At 42.6% G+C, this 21,199-nt stretch overlaps 1 pseudogene; it reads left to right on the top strand.

Annotated features, from left to right (window-relative positions):
* LOC123067281 (oxysterol-binding protein-related protein 1A-like) overlaps window positions 1-21,199 on the top strand; it is a 109,719-nt pseudogene continuing 88,520 nt past the window's right edge.

Below are 21,199 nucleotides of genomic sequence, written 5' to 3'. Positions count from 1 at the left end.
ATGGCCACTGTTTTGCAGTCAGCGCAGCTAAGCTTGCTGCTTGGTGAGAACATTTTATGTGTGTGTGGATGGCATGTACCAAATGTGGCAACACTAACATGGACATGCTGTTAAATGTTCTGTTTCATAGTTGAGGGTGAAAACTGGACATCTGTGACAGTTGAGCGGGCTAAGATGGATATGTTTGTTGTTAGGTGTTGTTTTAGAATGCATGGAGTCTATCTTTTAAACTGGGTGCTAATATACACAAATATATACTGATTTGTCATGTTCAAATAATAGTTCTAGATTTTCCATAGAAAATACCTTCAGATCATTATATTACTTTTAGTGGCTCTCCTGAAATATAGTTGAAGAAAGTGATGGCATTGGTCATAGGGACATAATGCAAAATGAAATGAACATATTGCAAACACAAAGAAGTTCTCAGCGCCACACAATAGATAGCACGGTGGGGGCGGTTGGTAGGTGAGCCGCAAAGGTGGCAGATATCGGGAGGGAAGTGGGCATGTTTGCATGGGGAGAAGAGGGGGGAAATATGTCACCTTGCCCATAAATCATTGTTGAGAGAAGAGGACACAGAGTGAGTGAGTGCGCACAAGAGAAATCAGAGGAGGGGTTAGGATTTCACTTAAAATTAAGGTAGGAGGAAAATACATAATATGGAGTTTTATTAAGAGGATTATTGTGCAATTAAAGCCGAATCTGAGAAAGTCGAACTGAAATTCCGAGTCATTCGGTGAAAGTTGGATGGATGGTTCAAATTGTGTGGATTCCACAAACATGTATTGGTACCTTCTATATAGATTTAGATGTCTGAAAGGGCAGGTAAAAGAATGGAGTCAGTATATCAAATTCATGTTAGTGCCTAGAGGTGAGGTTTTGGCTACCGGCTCAGGTTTGTTGAGCTCTTGTGTGACCTTAGCCTAACCGAAGCACCTATTGTCTGGCCAGGTCTTAGTGTGACACTATGCTTTTTACTTTCATCTCTACAAATGCATTTGGGTTTCAATGTGACCAATTGAGCAGATATAATTTTTCTTTGTTTTCCACACAGGTTGGGAGCTGGTCATGTGCTTTTCAACTTCAAGTACTACAACAATACTATGCAAAAGTCTGAAGATTACCCTTACACAAACATTTGCGTTCATGTGTTTTTCAGTTCCACACTTCCACTCACACTTGTTTGTATCATGTGTTTGACATTTTTTCTAGGTGTTCCACATTTTCTCCTTATACCTGACTGTGAAAATTATTGAACTAGATATGTTAGATATCAGAATAAATGATTCGCCAGCATTGAACTATTAAAAGATATTCTGCTAAGACCCTTTCATGGTACACATGTTGGAATAATACCTACTTCTATTTGATGGTGATAATCTTGTTACTTTGTCACACTAATTGTGGTGCCTTAGCTAGTAACCTAGTGGAGAACTTTACGCTGTTACACTTTAGGTTAGCATATGATCCTAGAACTTAAGTTGGCGAGCTAATTACGGTAATGGTACGTATAATGGTTTTAATGTACCGATATGTGTTTAACATAAGAAATGGCCTATAAATTTCTCTCTTTACAACACCAGTAATATCCATTTGATTAATTATGAATTGTGCATTTTTTGTTCTAAAAATCAAGTTCTGCGTCATTACCATAAACGCAAAAGTCAGATATGCTCCATTAAAAAAAGATGCAATTACTGAAAATGCTGGTGCATAAGACAGAAAGCACACACCTCATATGATCTGTAGCACTTCAGAAGGGTAGTGTAACATTGAAATTGGAAGAATAAATTTTACGAACGTGTTCAGCATGGGATCGAGTGTACTAATGTACATATTGATGATTGAGTGCCGTATAGCTTCAACCGTGTTTTTTAGTCCTTTGTTATGAATGCTGATCATGACAAAGATCCAGTGTTAGATTCGTGCAATTACCTATGGTCAGTTTACATCACTTATTGACATTTGTTGGTAAAAAACTTCTGGTTGGTTCGTGATTCTTTGTTCTCTTATATTGGTCTTTTCTTACCAGTCACTGAAGATTTTGCTTGGCCCCTCTGCTTGGTAAAATGTGGAAGTTACAAGGTAAAGTTTGATGCAAAGTTCCATTTGTGCTGTATTTAATCAAATCTCACTTTGCTGCTATTGGCTGGTGGATCATTTAACCTACTACAGTTAGGTAAAACCATACATTTTATTCTCACTACACCACTAATGTCTTGATGTTCTTTGTGACGAAATTTAAATTGTGTTTGCTTTCTGCATGGCCTTTCTATTTTTTGGGGAACAATCTTTGTGCCCACCTGAAAGGAAGCAGGGGCGGTGCCTGGTGGGGTATGCCCCTTTCACTTTCTTATTTGCAATATGTACTTGCATAATTGACAGTTTTAACAATATTACATGGATGATAGCATATACCTACATCCTCTTTGCTGTATCAGCAGATTAGTTACAGATACGAGTGCACAACATCTCAATGGACGATTAACTTTGTTCATCAGAACCCATACCTGAATTGCAATCATCTGAACATGGAGACTTGCAGTCTAACCACAGTGCCTCCTCTTTGATTCAAAGATGTAAGCACAGGTAATGGTGGCAACCGCAACTACGAAGAAAGTTATAGTTCTTATGACAGCCCTCTTGTCTTTGTCTCTGCATTTGGCCCACAAACGGGCCGAATGTAACCACGGGCTGAATTTGGCCCACAAACGGTACATGACAGTAACAGACTGTAAATAACCAAATTCTAGAAATGAGCCCAAGAATAAATGGGCCCTTAGAAGGCCGAAAGTTAACACGGGCTAGAAACGGTCAACGGACTAATGGACCGTTAATGGGTATAATGCGATACACTGTTCATTATGGGCCAGTTTCACCTCGGGCCTTTAATGGGCCGAGAGTTACCGAGGGCCTCATATGGGCCAAAAGACATCATGGGCTATATATGGGCCGGAAGTTATAACGGGCTGGAATCATATTGGACGGCCCATATGAAGGTATTGGGCTTAATTTTGATAGGCCATAATGGGCCCGGAGTTAGCGGGTCGTAAATGTGCTATATACGAACAGGCCGTTAACAAGCTTTCTGTGGGCAGGCCCGTTACCTTTTGACCAACTCAAACGGTCCGGCCTTTTCACCGGAATGGGCCTCTGTTGGGCCGTGCCACGTGTGTGTGAAATTATTGAACTAGATATGTTAGATATCAGAATAAATGATTCACCAGCATTGAACTCTTAAAAGATATTCTGCTAAGAGCCTTTCATGGTACACATGTTGGAATAATAGCTACTTCTGTTTGATGGTCGTAATCTTGTTACTTTGTCACACTAATTGTGGTACCATAGCTAATAAACTAGTGGAGAACTTTACGCTGTTACGATTTAGGTTAGCATATGATCCTGGAACTAAAGCTGGCGAGCTAATTTCGGTAATGGTAAGTATAATGGTTTTAATGTACTAATATGTTTTTAACATAAGAAATGGCTTATAAATTTCTCTCTTTACAACACCACTAATATCCATTTGATTAACTATGAATTGTGCAATACCATAAATGCAAAAGTCAGATATGCTCCATTAAAAAAGATGCAATTACTGAAAATGCTGGTGCATAAGACAGAAAGCACACACCTCATATGATCTGTAGCGCTTCAGAAGGATAGTGTAACATTGAAATTGGAAGAATAAATTTTACGAACGTGTTCAGCATGGGATCGAGTGTACTAATGTACATATTGATGATTGAGTGCCGTATAGCTTTAGCCGTGTTTTTTTAGTCCTTTGTTGTGAATGCTGATCATGACAAAGATCCAGTGTTAGATTCGTGCAGTTACCTATGGTCAGTTTAGTCACTTATTGACATTTGTTGGTAAAAAACTCCTGGTTGGTTCGGGATTCTTTGCTCTTCTTGTTTTTTGTTTCTTATATTGGTCTTTTCTTACCGGTCACTGAAGATTTTGCTTGTCCCTTCTGCTTGGTAAAATGTGGAAGCAACAAGGTAAAGTTTGATGCAAAGTTCCATTTGCGCTGTATTTATTCAAATCTCACTTTGCTGCTATTGGCTGGTGGATCATTTAACCTGCTACAGTTAGGTAAAACCATACATTTTATTCTCACTGCACCACTAATGTCTTGATGTTCTTTGTGATGAAATTTGGATTGTGTTTGCTTTCTGCACGACCTTTCTATTTTTTGGGGAACAATCTTTGTGCCCACCTTAAAGGAACCAGGGGCGGTGCCTGGTGGGGTGCACCCCTTTCACTTTCTTATTTGCAATATGTACTTGCATAATTGACTATTTTCTAATTCCATTAACAATATTACATGGATGATAGCATATACCTGCATCCTCATCGCTGTATCAGCAGATTAGTTACAGATACGAGTGCACAACATCTCAATGGACGATTAACTTTGTTCATCAGAACACTTAACTGAATTGCAATCATCTGAACATGGAGACTTTCAGTCTAACCATAGTGTCTCCTCTTGGATTCAAAGATGTAAGCGCAGGCAATGAAGGCAACCGCAACTGCGAAGACAATGATAGTTCTTATGATAGCCCTCTTTGCTCTGTCTCTACATTTGGCCCACGAACGGGCCGAATGTGACCACAACCCTTACATCTTTTAGTGAATTTGGTAATAAAGGTCGCACGAAAGCTACATTCATAACTCCAGACATCAAGAATTTATCAACCTCCCGAGCTTGCAACCTTAACATTATCCTTATCAGTTGTGGTATGATGTGCTTCATATGTGATGTTTATGGTTTTACATTTCTTTACCACCATCACATTTGGTTCCCTTTTTAGTTTCGGAAGGGTAAGTTGGGGAAAATCTTGGTGAAAATAACTGCTCTGTGCACCATGTGGAAGGCTCTGTTCTCCAAAGTATGTTTGTGGTTGTTATTTTGTGAAAAAAATACTAAACAATTACTAGAATAAGCGCATCCTTACCGTTGTTTAACACAATATGTTAAAACTTACTCCCTCCACAGACTAATATAAGAGCGTTTATAGATCACTAAAGTAGTGATCTAAACACTCTTATATTAGTTTACAGAGGGAGTAGCAAGTAAGACATTTAGATAGCTACACAAAATGGGTGCCACACAAAATATGTGCCACACAGGTTGAGCTACCACTAGCCAGTTACTGTTGCTTATCATGTGGTGGAAGATACAATTGTATTCTCAAATGCCCAATTCTTGACAAGAATGAAGACCAGTGATCAAACTATGTTTATATCCCAGTATGCTAAGCTAGTTCACGCCCAATATTCTTGGCCAAACCAATCCAACCCTTGAAACCACCTATCTTACAGCTAACAACAACTTACCAGACCTTCTCTTGCATGGAAGATTAGTATTATAGTCATTGGAAACCAAAAATAGTTAACAAACATTCCTTTAATCCATGGATAACTACTTAACTAAGTGTAGGTGAGCAAGATCTGGTTGTGTTTACCGACTTTACTATGGTTAGGAGAATCAAATGAGAAGTATCCTTCAACATTGCATTATCTGTTTTTGACAAGGGGCTACTAGGCCATGTATGCCATTAGTTTAGATTATTTTATCTCCTTTTATGGTATAGTTATTGTCAGTCACCCATACTGGCTAGTATAGCTAGCACATGTGCCTTCTAAAATGAAGTGTAAAGAACACATTGAATCTCAGAAACCACTTATTATTTGTAGTGTTGTTAAGTGCAGTTATTTACTATCATGTATGTGATGCATTTTGTCAGAGCTCGAAGGAAATGTTTCCGGGGTCAAATACCAATTGATCTACTTGGTTCGTCTCTGGAGAACTGTGTAACTTTAAATTTGGGACATACAGTGGAGTTTGCTTCTGCAGTTAGTATGAGCCCAAGTTTCTTAGAGGTATGCCAATTCAACTTGCTCATGGTTTTAAGCTTTATTGTTCCTATTGTATGCACTGCAAATTTTCTGTAGTATTTAACCATAGGATGGACGAAGCAAAATCCTTTTGCAGCACCTGAAGCATGTTTCAACTAAATAAATTACCTTGCCACCTGTACGTTAAATATTGACGATCTACCCCATTTACCTTCTGCTATCTAGAAGGCTGTAGTGCTTGCAATTAATTAGCACATCCCATCCAAAAGTTCAGATGGAATATCGTCAAATTAGTAGTGCAATTTGCATCAAGATAACTGAACATATTATAAGATGAACATTAACAGTAATGGTTGAAATTGTAGTTTATGGAAATTCCAGTGATTCTTCAAATGTTTTCATTTAGTTCATTCGCTATATTTTTTGTTTTTAATGGAAAATTGTTAAATCAAGAGAGAGAATATGCAGTGTAGTGGAAACTACTTTCCAATCTTAGGGGTTGTTTGGTTCCCAGTCACAACTTCCCATGCTTAACCATAGGTAAGCCACAGTTTTTTGAGGTACATACTTGTTTTTTGCCACACATAACTACCTATATGGCCTATGTGTCATAGACACAATCTTTTGCACAACTTGCCATACTTTACCATAGGAGCCACATGTTTTTGAGGTACATACTCTTTTTTTGCCACACACTTAACTACCTATATGGCCGATGTAATATTTTGCACAACTTGCCACCCTTAACCGTAGGCAAGCCACCGTTTTTTGAGGTACAAACTCGTTTTTTACCATACACTTAACTACCTATATGGCCCATGTGTCATAGACACAATCTTTTGCCACACTTGTGGCTTTAATTTTGTTGGCCACTCTTTTGCGGTAAGTCACACATTGCATAAGCAAAGTTAGCCTTGAACCAAAGATACCCGTACTTGACTCTATATGTTGATCTACTTGCCTTTCCTTTTGTTATATATGCAGCCGAAATTTATGGAACAGGACAGTTGCTTGACATTTTGCTCTCATAAGGTTGATGCTATGGTAAGTTTATCCCTATTACTTTATTTTTTATCTAATAATTGTTTCCGCATTTAAGTGGTAAGTATTTTCTATATAGGATGGCGGCACCTTACTGTAGTATGTTCTGTTATTTATTTGCTTACCTTCTGTGTGATTTGTATTATTGTTGCAGGGTTCATATCAACTCCAAGTAGGCATATCTGCTCAAGAAGCTGGTGCAAAAGACATGTCTGAATCTCCATATAGTAGTTACTCATACAGTGGTGTCCCACCTTCATCATTACCACATATCATAAGGTAACACTACTACATGTATATGCATATCTATAGCGCTATTTATTGTAATAGAGTCGTTAGTAACTGCATTCGCTTGCTTGGAAAGCTTAGTTCGAAGATATCTATTTGAGTTTTTAATAGGGTTTAGTAGATGGCCACTGTTTTGCTGTCAGCGTAGCTGAGCTTGCTGCTTGGTGAGAACCTTTTATGTGTGTGTGGATGGCATGTACCAAATGTGGCAACACCAACATGGACATGCTGTTAAATGTTCCGTTTCATAGTTGAGGGTGAAAACTGCACATCTGTGACAGTTGAGCGGGCTAAGATGGATATGTTTGTTGTTAGGTGTTGTTTTAGAATGCATCGAGTCTATCTTTTAAACGGGGTGCTAATATACAAAATATATACTGATTTGTCATGTTCAAATAATAGTTCTTGATTTTCCATAGAAAATACCTTCAGATCATTATATTACTTTTAGTGGCTTTCCTGAAATATAGTTGAAGAAAGTGATGGCATTGGTCATAGGGACATAATGCAAAATGAAATGAACATATTGCAAACACAAAGAAGTTCTCAGCACCACACAATAGATAGCACGGTGGGGGGCGATTGGTAGGTGAGCCGCAAAGGTGGCAGATATCGGGAGGGAAGTGGGCATGTGTGCGTGGGGAGAAGAGGGGGAAAATATGTCACCTTGCCCATAAATCATTGTTGAGAGAAGAGGACGCAGAGTGAGTGAGTGCACACAAGAGAAATCAGAGGAGGGGTTAGGATTTCACTTACAATTAAGGTAGGAGGAAAATAAATAATATGGAGGTTTATTAAGAGGATTATTGTGCAATTAAAGCCGAATCTGAGAAAATCCAACTAAAATTCTGAGTCATTCGGTGAAAGTTGGATGGATGGTTCAAATTGTGTGGATTCCACAAACATGTATTGGTACCTTCTATATAGATTTAGATGTCTAAAAGGGCAGGTAAAAGAATGGAGTCAGTATATCAAATTTATGTTAGTGCCTAGTGGTGAGGTTTTGGCTACCGGCTCAGGTTTGTTGTGCTCTTGTGTGACCTTAGCCTAACCGAAGCACCTATTGTCTGGCCAGGTCTTAGTGTGACACTTTGCTTTTTTACTTTCATCTCTACAAATGCATTTGCGTTTCAATGTGACCAATTGAGCAGATATAATTTTTCTTTGTTTTCCACACAGGTTGAGAGCTGGTCATGTGCTTTTCAACTTCAAGTACTACAACAATACTATGAAAAAGTATGAAGCTTACCCTTACACAAACATTTGCGTTCATGTGTTTTTCAGTTCCACACTTCCACTCACACTTGTTTGTACCATGTGTTTGACATTTTCTCTAGGTGTTCCACATTTTCTCCTTATATCTGACTGTGAAAATTATTGAACTAGCTATGTTAGATATCAGAATAAATGATTCACCAGCATTGAACTATTAAAAGATATTCTCCTTCATTGTACACATGTTGGAATAATAGCTACTTCTGTTTGATGGTGGTAATCTTGTTACTTTGTCACACTAATTGTGGTGCCATAGCTAGTAACCTAGTGGAGAACTTTACGCTGTTACACTTTAGGTTAGCATATGATCCTGGAACTAAAGCTGGCGAGCTAATGTCGGTAATGGTAAGTATAATGGTTTTAATGTACTTATATGTTTTTAACATAAGAAATGGCTTATAAATTTCTCTCTTTACAACAACAGTAATATGCATTTGATTAATTATGAATTGTGCATTTTTTTGTTCTGAAAATCAAGTTCTGTGTCATTACCATAAACGCAAAAGTCCGATATGCTCCGTTAAAAAAGATGCAATTACTGAAAATGCTGGTGCATAAGACAGAAAGCACACACCTCATATGATCGGTACCGTTTTAGAAGGATATTGTAACACTGAAATTGGAAGAATAAATTTTATGAACGTGTTCAACATGGGATCGATTGTACTAATGTACATATTGATGATTGAGTGTCGTATAGCTTCAGCCGTGTTTTTTTAGTCCTTTGTTGTGAATGCTGATCATGACAAAGATCTAGTGTTAGATTCGTGCAATTACCTATGGTCAGTTTAAGTCACTTATTGACATTTGTTGGTAAAAAATTATGGTTGGTTCGTGATTCTTTGCTCTTCTTGTTTTTTTGTTTTTTATATTGGTCTTTTCTTACCAGTCACTGAAGATTTTGCTTACCCCTTCTGCTTGGTAAAATGTGGAAGCTACAAGGTAAATTTTGATGCGAAGTTCCAGTTGCACTGTATTTATTCAAATCTCACTTTGCTGCTATTGGCTGGTGGATCATTTAACCTGCTACAGTTAGGTAAAACCATACATTTTATTCTCACTGCACCACTAATGTCTTGATGTTCTTTGTGATGAAATTTGGATTGTGCTTGCTTTCTGCATGACCTTTCTATTTTTTGGGGAACAATCTTTGTGCCCACCTGAAAGGAAGCAGGGGCGGTTCCTGGTGGGGTGCGCCCCTTTCACTTTCTTATTTGGAATATGTACTTGCATAATTGACAGTTTTCTTATTCCATTAACAATATTACATGGATGATAACATACCTGCATCTCAATGGACAATTAACTTTGTTAATCAGAACCCATAACTGAATTGCAATCATCTGAACATGGAGACTTGCAGTCTAACCACAGTGCCTCTGAATTGCAATCATCTGAACATGGAGACTTTCAGTCTAACCATAGTGTCTCCTCTTTGATTCAAATATGTAAGCACAGGCAATGACGGCAACCGCAACTGCGAAGACAGCGATAGTTCTTATGACAGCCCTCTTGGCTCTGTCTCTGCATATCCACGCCAGTAAAGTAGAGCTCGGAAATCTTCTTGTGCGACTTCACGTAGTCCCTAAAGAATGCGTCCTACCAACGTGTCCGACAAGCTAATGAAGATAAATCCAACTCTTCTTTACCTTTGCGTATAGTTCAACTAAGGGACGGAAAGCTCGATCCTCCACGAGAAACTTGTCTGTAAGCAGCTTCATGAGTCCGTTGGAGTCCCCTTTCAGAAGCTCATTGCAGCATATACAGAAGATGAAGTCCAGTGATGTACGACTTCACAATGTTGCACTGATGACATTACAGCTATATATAATCTTTAGCCAATGTGTTGCAATCTACAACCGCGGCGATTAAGCTTACATGAAGTAGGAGTTATGAAACTTCAGAGGATCTTTTGTCCAAGTCGAATCCTGAGCTATCCATACGAGCTTTTCTCCTAAAAATGTACAATGTAGATTAAGGGTTTAACTTATGATTGAGGAACAATGATCTGAATACGACAATAAGGCGTTGTGGCATTACCAGAGTATGTCCACCCAAGAGTGGTTCTATGTCCTTGTTGGTCAAGCCCATTCAGTAGAAGAAATCCCTAAGGTGTGAAGCACCTGGTCATATGATAACATATGCATTGAGTTATTATTTACTTTGCACAACTGAACTATCATTAGCTGAAAACAGTAAAAAATGTGTGAAATTAAAAAGCATACACCTCACGTTCCAGCTCAAGCCAAATGTTCTTCTCTAGGATCCTTTTCTCCATCATGTGGTAGGTTGTACTACTGCAATCTATCTCCTCTCCAGAATTTTCAAATCTGCTAGGAATAAGTTCTAAATAAAATATTTAGAGAAAGAGACAGTTAGACAGGAACATAGCATCATCCTTTCTAGTTTCTATAGACTAAGTTTTAACAAACAAGCACATGGGCGCATGAACCCTGAAAAACTCGGTGGAGGCCCGTTGCGGCCTTTCTCTGGACCCCGGAGACCGGTCGAAAAAACACTCACCCCTGTAACCCCTTCCCACCTCTCTCCCGAGCGTCGCCACCGCCTCCATTCCCGACCACCGCCAGCCATCTCAAGTGCTTCTTTCCCCCGGCGCCGCTTCGCCCCCGAGCGCCTGCTCTTCCTTATGCCTCCCGCGTGGCCTTGCGGCCGCGAGGGTTCCCGGCGCGGCATCGCCTTGGATACCGGAGCGGCCTCCCGCGCGTCTCCGTGTCCTTGCTGTGGCCACATGCCTCCACTTCTCCTCCTTGTGTTCAACATTTGAGCAACGCCGTTGGTGGTGCCAGCAAAGAGACGGTTCTGGAGGCGACATGGCCATCCGTCGATGGCTGCAACGGCTCGAGCGCACCAGCCGATGCAGCTCCTCTGAGAGGCTTGCACCAGTCCATAAATGGATCGCTGGAGTTGCACACTTTGTTAGCACCTTTTGGATCGACAAAACCTTCTGGTTGCATCATATACAACTCTTCTGTAAGAAATCCATTAAGGAATGCAGTTTTGACATCCATTTGCCAAATTTCATAATCATAAAATGCAGCAATTGCTAACATGATTCGGACAAACTTAAGCATCGCTACAAGTGAGAAGGTCTCATCGTAGTCAACTCCTTGAACTTGTCAAAAACCTTTCACAATAAGTCGAGATTTGTAGACAGTAACATTACCATCAACGTCAATCTTCTTCTTGAAGATCCATTTATTTTCTATGCACTACAAAAAAAAGACACATCCATGACATTTTGGGTCGAACAAATTTTTTCTGTCATACTTATGACACTTCTATGACGATAATTGTGAGAAAACCCAGTATCATCATAGATGTGGTGAGCTCCTACTTCTATGACAAAAAATCATGACAGAAAATGGGCTTTTCATCCTGGGCGGGCCGGAGACGCAGCTGCATGACATTCTTTGGGCCGTCCATGACGGAAAAAACCATGGTAAAAGCGAGGGCAAGGAAAATATCAGGGTGTTCACGGTTACGGTGGGTGGTCAGGGCCGAGCGATGCACGAAGGTTTGCACGTTTCTCTCGTACATGCACTTGCGCAGGTGCGAGGCGTTGGGCTCTAACTGAACCGAGCGAGGCATTCGCCTACTGAACCCGAGTAATTGCACTGCAGGCTACGCGTTACTGAACCCGAGCGATCAATCGATGGTTGTTAATTGAACCTGATCGAGCGATTCCTTTGCTACTACTGCTAACTGAAGCCGATCGATGCTGCCTCTGGATGAACAGTGACCATTGCTGGGGGGGGGGTTGGATGAATAGTGAGTGCTGCTGGGGGGTTTGGATGAACAGTTCCCGGTGGGGGTGGATGAACAGGACCCCGTGGTGTTACCTCTGGATGAACAAGACCCCGATTGATCGAGCCAGTTGGGGTTGGATGAACAGGACCCTGTGGAGGGCTGGATGAACAGGACGACCCCGTGGAGGGCTGGTTCAATAGTAGCCGGTGGAGGGCTGGATGAACAGTAGCCCGTGGAGGGGTGGTTGAACAGGAGCCCGTGGAGAGGGTTGGTTGAACAGTAGCCGGTGGAGTAGCGCGTGGTGGAGGTTGGATGAACAGGAACCCGTGGAAGAACAGTCGCATGTGGAGGCTGGAGGAGGTCGACGGTGGATGAACTGTAGCCCGTGGAGGCTGGAGGGGGTCGACGGTGGAGATGAAGAGTATCCCGTGGAGTCCTGTTTTGTGGTACGCCACACCCGTCCCGATGAAAAGGACCCCATTTCAAGCGTAGCGCTCCAACACAAGTTCGTTTCCTCCGTTTTGTGGTATGCCACACCCCTCCCGATCAACAGGACCCTGTTTCGACCGTAGGAGGTCCAACATAAGTCTGTTTCCTCCGTTTTGCGGTACGCCAGACTCCTCCTGATGAACAGGATCTCGTTTCGACTATGTCCGGTCGAACACAAGGCCGTTTCCTCCATTCTGCGGTACGCCAGGCCTCATTTCCATCGGCTGTTCCGTCCAAGCCGGTTGGCTCCCACGCGTTCTGTTGCCTCCCGATGAACACGATGCATTCTGTTGCCTCCCCATGAACACGATGACGACGCAATTTCTCCGTTCCGACCCAACCATCTACACGAGCCCTGGCCGTACGTATGCGCAAGTAGGCGTTTGAGACCCCGCCTGTATGTACGTAAGTGGCTGTATTTACTTTCTTGCACCCTGGCCGCTGTACGTACGTGTACATGCTACATGCGCGCCTCTACTACGACACATGCGCGTCTACATCGACTAGTATGTACGTACACGTTCGCGACCAGAATGACAATGCTACGTACGCTTCGACCAGGTGGGTCTCGACTGTCAGACACGTCCTTGCGTGCGAAGATGTAGCTGGTTGGTCCCAGCAGTCAGGGGGGTGAATCAATTTTTTTTGCCTGGACGCATTTCCTTGCGGGTGAAGATGTAGCTGATGGGTCCCAGCAGTCAGGGGGAAACGTTTTTTTCACGATATACGGTGGCCGTCCGATGGGTCCCCGCTGTCAGATGGAGGAATAATTATTTTGCGCATAATAAGGAGGCACTTCCTTGCGGCTGCCGTGGACCCAGTTGTCAGCCTCTCCACGTATAGTACTCTTCCGATGGAAGTCGGCCGTTGACCACATTGACCACGACGGAGAGGCCTAGGAAGGGGACGACGCGGAGCTGGGGAAGACGTGGCAGTGGAAGCCCGTGCAGAGAGGAGTACGAGGGTTTACTGGTTCGGCTGCGGTGTGAGGCTGCCGTCGCCGCAGAATAATAGGGAGTGTGGGTGAGTAGAGGGATGGCCTGGCCAGCGGTGGCAATAGTAGGGGCGGTGAGGCCTCCGCGGCATCACAGCCGGCCACGGGAGGCAGGAGCACGTGGCACGACCGGCGCTGCTTTGGGCGGCTAGAGCAAGAAGACCAGAGGTTGAAGAAGCACTACAGACGTTGGATGGACATCGTACGGTCACTGCAGCTAGAATCGTTTATATTGACTAAGTTGACAAAGCCCTTGGTACGCGTCAACTTAGTAGGCCCACAGGCCAGCCTCTGAAATGGTGCGCCCTAGATGTCAGTGGGAGGAATCATTTTTTGGGCGGCTGAAGCAAGAATATCTGAGATTGAGAAGAAGCACAACATCCGTTGGATGGACAACCAACGGCCACAGCTGCTAGAACCGTGTGTTGTTGAGAAAGCCTTGCATACGCGTCAACTTAGTTTTTTTAGGGGACGCGTCAACTTAGATGGCTCACAAGTGTGTGGCAGAGAACATATAGCCCATTTGCGATTTATAAGAATGTACAGCCCATTTTTTAATTCTAATTGAATTTATTATAGCCCATTTATAGTTTGTTAAAAGTACAACCCATTTTCTAGCTAGGATAAGATTAATAATTTCAACCAACCGCTCAAAACATAATTCAAAAAAAATTCCCACATTTTGATGGGATCCGAAATATTTTTATCCAAAATTTCTAGTCAGATTAAATATAATTTCATAATAAAGTTGTATTACATTAGCATCCAATGAAATATTGCGCGCGCAACAAGTAATGAAATTAAAATTTTCAAATTCCAAAAATAATATAATTTTTAAACTAATTACGCGTTTGGTGCATTTTTTATAGTTACTGCCCTATTATTATAATTACATCCCATTTGTTATTTCTTAGGCCTCCTTTGGTTTGTAGGAATTTTATAGGATTTTTAAAGGATAGGATTTGTAAAGGAAAATTTCCTTTGAAGCTCTTTGGTTTGTAGGAATGGATTCCTATTCCTATGTAGGATAGGAATCAATCCTTCACATTTTGGAGGAAAAAAAACATTAGCTAAGACTCAATGGAAAAAATCCTATCCTATGCGTCAAATGACATCTCTTTCTCTATAGGAATTGAGATGCATGTCATCTCATTTCCTATGATTTTCCTATTCCTATAACATTCCTATCCTATGAACCAAAGGAGGCCTTAAAGTCCATTTTCTTGTTAAGCCTAATGCATACCTCCAAGGAAAGTTTGCAGCCCAGCAGGGCGGAGAATAAAGTTGACCCGGATATTGTGTACAACTGTCGGCCCAGTTGCATTGCTGATGTTGAAAAAAAGGCCTGTGTAGTATAGTACAACCTAACATGGCTACTCATACCACATTCAGCGACGCCGGAAAGGCCCAAACAAGACTTCTGTACAACTTTTTGAAGTCACTGAGCTCAATTAATAACTTAAGAAAAAAGTTAGACTACAGTGGAACCTAATTAAAAGCTGTCACGAGCAAAAAAATAATTCAATGGGTGCCACTTGTACGTGTGTGCGTCTCTCTCTCTCTCTCTGTGTGTGTGTATGTGTGTGTGTGTGAGAGAGAGAGACCCATCGGTCGATGCTGGTAAATACATCTTTCAGCCATATGCATTGCTGACGCTCAGTAAAAACTTATATAGTTGACACAATCATATAGAACATCATAGCACACTAAACTTGCATACAAAAATTTCACGCAGGCGACACAAACAGGATGGAAGCAGTGGATCGCTATGGGTAGGGCTATGTTGAAACCAACGGACTCGTACATAACGGTTCATCATCTTTATCAATGACAGGGAAATATCTTGAATGCTGTGCAAAGAAAACAAACATACAACACAATAAGTTCTGCTAGCATATGAAGTTGACATAGATCCCTTTCTAAAAAAAGTTCAGGTACAAAATTAGAACAGGTCACAATCAAATGTACTGGCACATCAATACTTCACACACATAGCTTGGGTTTAACTAGTATCTAACATGATTCAGTTGTTACCTCAAATTAGAGCACATCCAGGCAGCCAACCCTGCCTCTTCTCCCAAAGAAGCAGTGGCCTCCGCCGCGCGATGGAGTAGGCCCTGTGCCATCCATCACTCCGAGCAACACAAGGAAAGTCTAATGTTGACTCCTGTAATGGACGTCGTCAAAGGACCCTAGCACCAGCGGCGGCCGGAGGACTTCGATTGATGGATTGACCACTTCTTTGACATGCACGAACACTCGATACAGGTACATACCTAACATGGTCCGCGACGGCCTTGGTGGCGACGAATAGTACAACTCCGATTCCTGCACCAGTATCTCAACACCAATCACCTTCGGTATGGTGGACGGCTTCTTCATCCATGCCATAACCGTTAGAGCCCAGCTGTCTGGAGGAACAAACATACTTACGAGCTCACCTCCAAGGTCGTTGATAAGCTCATTCATAGACTCACTGTTCTAAGCACGTCAAGGCATGCCGTGGAAGGTAAGATTTGTTAAAAACTCAAGCTGAAAGGGCACCGAGCCCCATCCTGGGTGCCACCGATCAAAGCTCACTAGCGCGCCATCGCAGAACAAACGCCGAGAAGATTCGAACACTCGACTGCAGTTGAAAGTTGTCCGGAACCTGACGAAGAAATCAGCCGGTGGCGGACAGACTTCGATGAGCAAGTCACTTATTTGGATGCCGTACGCAATGCCAAGAGCTTTGACAAGGTCGTACGACGAGACGGTAGGCGGGTCACTGTTGATGGTTACCATCAGCACTTTACCGGCAAACTGGTCGTCAAGTGTTGCCATGCCATTGTTGAGCGAAAACACGCAGCGACCGAAGGCAGGACGGACCTCAGGATCTCCGGCTCGGAGATCCGCGTTGACCGGTGACATGATAGTGCGCTTGAGTACAGGGAGTACAGGAGGGGGATTTGGGGGAACTGGAGTAGGAATCGAGATTCCAGAGGTGGGGGAGGGGCGGGAGATTGGGGATGAAAAGGTAGCATGAATTTCGAACACATGCCAATATGCTCTCAGCGCGCAAGCGCACGAAAACACCAGTGGCGCCCACATGTCGGCCTAAGAGTCCTTATTCTTTATTTTTTGGAGAGCTCGACCTTTTCTTTTTTGAGGATCTTTTGAGAGCCCGACCTGAGAGTCATAATTGACCTGTTTGGCATTGCGTTGCTACTCGGCCCATATTCAACGACACCTCACTGGCCCAAACAAGTGCACATCATCAAAAAGACACTGAGCTCAAATTATATAACTTGAAAAAGGAGATATACTCTGAACACTGGAGAATGGTGATGCCCTCATTTAGCCCACCAGTAGTTCGAGACAATAAATAGTTCGAAACAACGATATATACAACATTCAAACACTGACTAGTGACTACTACTGACATAAACAGCAAGACATGATAGTCCATAAGAAGTCTTGTGACACCACCAAAACGCACACATCTGCAGCGCTCAGACTCTCGTGATATAGATGAGAATGACATTCTAAACAGAGGCAACTATTACATAGTAAGAGTGACATAGATGCGGATGACCAAATGACAAGGAATATGCATAACAAAAGAAAGAACTACCCATCCAAACAAGTAGCAAAGACAACAAAGTCATTCGAAGAGATGATCCAACACCATCATAATTTGCATCCCCGCTTCAGCGACCAGTGATCCGGAGACACCAGTACTCCACTCTTTTGGCGCAACAACCTAATTACCTATCAACCTGAAGGCTTGAACCACTTCACTGCGTGTCATAATTGAGACATCCAAGGATCAAAGTTAATCCGGATGGCTTTTTCATTCTCACCTTCTTTTGGCTGCAGGCTGTATCATTGACAATCAGGGAAGTTTGCTCCCGAACTCCTAGGGCTCGCCGTGTAGACACAATTTTCCATAGCAAACAGCGCCTCTCTGCCATCAAGGTCCTTGCCAACGGCGATCTCCTGGTTAATCAGATAATTGAGTCTGAGAAACAGAGAGTGTGAACCAAGGATGTTTACCCGCCTCCAACTAAGAAACCCCGAAGGCCCCAACAAGCCGGTATCCTGCTCATACATGCAAACAACCACTGTCCGGATACTCACTTATTTCACGGTGCTTGTATGCAGTGGGGTTTTTGCAATATAAATTTTCCGGCTCATGTGTCAGAATGATCATCAGTCTTTTGTCGTCGTCTGATCGAGCGAGGAACCAGTTGTGCTTCCCTGTTTTTGGCAAAGGTGGTGTGATTACAAAGGGCAGTAACTGTAGGGACACTGCATCATATCAAAAAGGACAGGCATTGTTAATGTAAGATCAACATTGTTCAGAGTATGAGTAGGATAATGCAAGAAACAACATTGATATGTCCCTATTGGAACTGAGAGGAAAATATAGGGAAATGTATACTGGGTTCAAAAATATAGAAGTGCCATGCATGGTTATACTCATGTTATCTCGCAATCGATTCTTCACAGGAAACTACCATGTCATGCATGTTATGTAATCATGTTCTGTCCTCACAAACAAATTCTTCAAGGTAACTAACAGACCATGCATTGTTATATACTCGTGTTCTGTGGGCAAATTTTTTGTGAGGATATTATTCTAGCCATTGATTGCTGAAGGGCGAATATAGGTATGTACACATGGTAAGCATTACAGGATTTCACTACTTCCAAATATAGAGTTCTCCATATGCACATTTACTTCCCTAATGTATGGTTAGATGAAACCAACAGTGTGGTGCATGTTTCTACATCATGAAAATGAGGAAACTAACATGGCCATTGATATACACACTCATATTTAGTAGTAGTATATAGATTATTATAAAATAAGGAGAATATCCATATATTCCTAACCATTTGATTATTCAGGGGTACAAATTGGCTGTAATGACATGGTCACAATCGCATGAATTAACTCTTTCCAAATATAGCCGATTTACGGCGTCTCTAATACATTGCCGTAGTTCTACTCAAATTCTGCTCAAACAGGGATATGCCAATCATCACAAAAAGTTCAAACAGTGTCATGGTGTAATCATTAACATGAGACGGAAACAACTTACACACGCTGTCCCAGCAATACGTGGTGCCATCTACTTTGTCGATCGCGTAGATGATGCCATTGTGTTCAATAGCATCACAGAAGTGTGTATCAGCTTTGATGATCCACTACAAGCTGAGTTGTCTCTAGCTAAAGACGACACTAGCATAAAGATAGGCGAGTCTGTGGTCGAACAAGGCAATTAGCTTGAAGTCTGCTTAATTCGCATGTCATGTGGGCACTTGGCATATTACAATCTTTTGCAAAACAATGTCCGTCCAACTGACGTGGTAATCTAGATGAGTTGGACCGCGATGGTAAAACTCTATATAATCCAACAGAGGAAGGATAATCTCATGGGAGGTCTGGAAGTTCATGAGCACCAACTTTTTACCATCTTATGTGAAGGAAGCCATCCAGTGGGAGTTCATGCCGACCCAGTACATACCTGGCAAGAAGTTTCAGTGTATGGTGATTGGATTGAAGTCGAGGGAAATGATGTATGGCAACCCACTACATACCTGCAAAGAAGTTTCAGCTAATGGAGACCGGATTGATGTCGAGGGGCATCATGTATACGCCTCCGTATCATGGTGAGCCAATCTCGCAAGACCAGATAGCAGCAAGCAGGGTCTCTTGAAAAGCTTAGGCCTTGCTTCGATGATGGCCGTGTGCATGTCCCTCGAGTATGCAGCCAGCCGCAGGGCGCTCAACATATCCATACACGAACAACAGAGGTCGAGGATTTCACTGGGGAGATTGCTCCAATCACGGCTCATATGGATGCTGCGCGGTTCGCGTTCGGCCATGGTGGAGTTTGGAAGGTGGTTTTTTTAGGGGTTTGATTTACGTGGGAGAAGGATGTCAGTGCTGGAGTGGCTAGCGAGGGAATAGTGGTACTAGGGGAGGCGAGCGAGGCGACGGTACACGGGGGCACAGTGAGATGGAGAAGGAGATGGAGATGGAGATGGAGTGGTGCTATGGGAGGGGAGAGGGAGACGAGGCGAGGCATGCTAATGTGCGGTACAACGGTGGTGACAGACTGCATAGTGCATAGGGTGAGGCTGACTTTGGTAACCCGAACACGTCGCCTGGACTAGTGTCAGGCGCAAGGTGTTGCCACTTCACTGTGAGGACCAGATGAATAGTATCAAGTGACCATCAAGTGTACCACAGTTGTACTACTACTACTAGTAGGAACATGAGTACTCCAGTAATGTATAGCGGAAATAGGTCTCCTGTGCTACCATGCCTGTTCACTTCATCCTCAAGGTATCATCTATATTGTGAGCAGAACCAAATTCTCGAGCATGCGGAAGCACGAAGATGGGCCTTTTCTTTTTTGTTGACGATAACCGTGTATTCCTTAACCAGAGAATGGTGTGTCTCCCACGCACGCGCCAATATCCATCTGAACTAGCTACAACACATTTTTTATCTGTTTGCATAGGTCCCACCTATCAGGAAGGATGGGCACGTACACGAACAGGTACGACTCCTCAGTCTACCCGCATAGCCTTTTCGTTTACTCTACCTAGCCGTCTAATCAACTGCCTGCACGCCACTTCTCCCATTTACTTCTCCATCGGGAACCGATTTTCCTCGGCTTCTTCACCTCCCCTTCATCTTCATTTGCATCCAAACCCCACTATGTTCACATTGTTTTAACCTCTTTAAATAATCATCTACTACTTCAGTTAGACTAGCCATCTAATCCTAATTCTCCAAACCATAGCCCTCCATTCCAGCGGTTCCAAATGGCGAAAGAGATCGAGATGCATGTTTTTAGCATCCAACATGTGCTCGTCGAAGGCTCGTTGAGCATAGTTGCCACCGTCACCGTCCACCCAAGGGTTGTTCGGAAGTGGATCAACAATGTATCCAACTCCCTTGAAAAGGTATAGACGAGGGTTATCGATCTCGACACAGAGTACACGGAGTGTGCCACTAGGAAGATCCAATGTGCCGCCGTCCTTCAGCTGTGCCTTGAAGATGATGTTTTAGTGTACCACATCATATAGGCGCCCTCCATACCAGGTGAGCTTCACAATTTCTTATCTCGGGAGGACATATAGTTCTGTGGGGCAGCCATCGAAGGGGACAAACAAAAGCTGGAGCCGTACAACCTTGATTTGAAAAGCATCGCTAACCTACAAACTAGAATCAAAATTCCTGTCGAAGATTGTGCTAAAGAGACACCATCCCTATTCGACGTAGAAAATTTTGTGCTCGGTACAAATCTTCAGAAGGGTGACGAGACGATGGCATTAAGGTCGTCTGGATGGGAGAATTATCCCTTGACATACGAGCGGATAAAATATGCTGCCCTCGATGCCCGTGTGAGTTTTGAGATAGCTGCAAGGTCCAAAGAGCTTGTTGCGAAGCCGTCTCCCACAGAAAACGAGAACAAG

The sequence above is a fragment of the Triticum aestivum genome, chromosome 3B, assembly GCF_018294505.1.
Source record: "Triticum aestivum cultivar Chinese Spring chromosome 3B, IWGSC CS RefSeq v2.1, whole genome shotgun sequence".
NCBI lineage: Eukaryota > Viridiplantae > Streptophyta > Magnoliopsida > Poales > Poaceae > Triticum > Triticum aestivum.
The sequence above is the reverse complement of the archived record's forward strand: the minus strand, read 5'-3'. Positions and strand labels throughout refer to the sequence as shown.